The following is a 2,792-nucleotide window of genomic DNA, read 5'->3' as shown; positions in this document are numbered from 1 at the left end:
CTTCATCCATATGGAGCGATGCAATAACCTGAAATACGTTTTAGTTGTGGTTTGCGCATTCTCCCGATGGATCGAGGCCTATCCTCTCAAAGACAATACTGCTTTGTCTACTGCGAAAATCCTACTGAAGGAATACTTTCCTCGGTATGGAATGCCTAGAGTCGTGTGGTCAGATAACGGAAGTGAGTTTGTTGGAAGTGTGATGAAGAGTGTGTGTAAGGGCCTTGGAATAAATCAGAAATTCCACAGCGCCAATCATCCCCAGTCAGCTGGATTAGTTGAGGGGTACAACGGCACCCTTAAACTAAAACTAGCGAAGATTCAGGCTACGACTGGACTTTCGTGGCCTGATGCTTTGCCTCTAGCACTACTGTCAACTAGGGCGACTGTACACTCCCGAATAGGGCTTAGTCCCTATGAGATAGTGTTCGGCCGTCCTGCGAATGTGTGGGGGGTTCCTAGGCCAGGAATATTCTCTGATCTTGAGTATCCGATGTTGATTGACTACTTACATGACTTGACTGCTAAACTGAGGTTAATTCACCAACAGGTTTACGACGCATTGCCAACGCAGACGGAGGGTCCAGGCCACCAGCTCCAGCCCGGAGACTGGGTGGTTACACGCAACTTTTCACGAAAGAACAATCTGGACCCTAGATTTACCGGACCTTACCAGGTACTCCTGGCCACGAGGACTGCCGTTCGTCTTGAGGGGCGGAAAAATTGGGTACATGCTACCCATTGTAAGCGAGTCCCTATTCCTTTGCCGGCAGACCCGTGGGTAAGGAAAGGCATTGCGTCAACAGAAACAGAAACATTGCCGGCGTTTGTACCTTTCAGCGACGCACAGCCTGTTGGAGAACACTCAGCGCAGCAGAAAGCCACTGTTGAACACTTGTCAGCAAAAGACTCAAGACCAGAACAATCAACTGATCAGCAGGACGCTGTCTCTTCAACGGATCCTTTGTTCGACGAGCAGACACGTCCCGGGAAATATCGATATTCTTTGCGATCTCACACTAAGGACAAATAAAATTTTTCTTGCTTTGCTGAATTGATAACTGCATTATCCCCGTTTCCCGTGATCAGCTTTGAACATTCGTATCATTGAATTTTGTACATATATTGGGTTTCCTTCCTTGCAATCTTTTTACTTCCACAGCTGAGAGACATTGTGCTTATATATATACATATTGTGTATTGAAGGCCGTAGGGCCGCGCGCGTACTTCCTTCTGGACAGTAGGTCTTGACGCTAGGTTAAAGGCCGTCGGTTCCTAGGAACTCCTGGGGATTGACTATTGCTGCACAGAACGAAGTGCGTCAAGAAACGTTGCGGACGGTCGTAGGGAATGGCATTCTCGAAGCTGAATGATTTGGAGGGAGCTCAGGCGTATAGATTCAAGCTGCAGCAACTTAGTCGTACCAAATGTTTCATATTTCAATTGTTTGTGTTGTTTTTGACTGCTTCTGCATTATTGGCGGGTGGGGTGTACTACACCATGTCTTACTTCTTACCTGCTACACCTACTCCTACTCCTTACCCTAACCTTACTTCTACTGCTTCTCCTCATTCCTTTCATATGTTACCGGAACACGAGCAGGCTAGACGTGTAGAATTCCGCAACAATTCCTTTATTCAGCTCCTTCATCAGCATCAGTTAGTGGTTAACACTACTAATTGTTGGGTGTGTGGGTTGATGCCACATACTACGGATAAGGGAATTCCATATCTGGTATTACCGTATAGTTCCCAAGGGTCAGCTCGAGCATTCCAAACAATGTTTCGAAGCGCACTGGGTTTCCACCCCATTCAAGAACAACGTTCCCCCTACTCTGGTCCTACCTCGTATCAGAAGACTTTATCGATGGCAATAGAGGATATGGAGGATGAGATCCATGATCCTTTTCTTATCCCTGAAGAAGAGGTACAAGCCTATAAGGTCCTAAGTAGAGGTGAATATAGTGTGTTCACTAGTGAAATGCAGCTTAAAAGCTCGCCTCCAATATGGGTCGTACCCCACACTGGTAATCTTTGTCTTATGGGTCGTGGTTCGCAAGCCCTACTTGGAGCAAGTGCTTGCACTGAAAGTTACATTCTGCCAATGTTCTCGTCCCCTGTGTTTCTGGCTGCCAAGGGTACCTACTTTATCTGTTATGATCGTGCATACACATGGTTGCCCGCAGACTTCATGGGCTCATGTTTTATTGCAAATCTGTTGCCTCCGACATTCACTGTAGATGCCGATTATCATAAGACTAGAGTTGTACGAGGCGTAATTAGCGAAGAGGATACTGCCGGTCAAGAGGCAGGAGACTTTTTCAAGGGTTTCCTCCCGTTTTGGGGACCTATGGTTAATAGTAGGAACCTGAGACAGTTGACTCGAGTGGTAGAATCGACAGCTAATATTACTGCCAGTGCCCTTGGTAATATCACCACAGAACTTCAGGCGGAGAGACTTATGACATTACAAAACCGTATGGTTTTAGATGTCATTTTAGCAGATCGCGGTGGGGTATGTAAGGTGATCCATTCGAGCTGCTGCATTTTCATCCCAGATAATGCTCCTACTGTCTATCAAGCCATCTCGAGGTTGCATAAGATCTCCGAATCCATACACGTGGATGTAGGGGATTGGACGCTACTTGGATGGTTTTGGGGCCTGATGTCGACTTGGGGTTGGAAGATTCTGATGATCATCGGGGTTGTGGTAGTGTTCCTGTTCACGTGTTGCCTTTGCGTGCAGTGTGGTCCTGCCTTATGTGGCCTCTGTGCTACAACGTGTATGAGACA

The sequence above is a fragment of the Lissotriton vulgaris genome, chromosome 2_1 (assembly GCF_964263255.1).
Source record: "Lissotriton vulgaris chromosome 2_1, aLisVul1.2, whole genome shotgun sequence".
Taxonomy (NCBI): Eukaryota; Metazoa; Chordata; class Amphibia; order Caudata; family Salamandridae; genus Lissotriton; species Lissotriton vulgaris.
Note: the sequence above shows the minus strand (reverse complement) of the source record.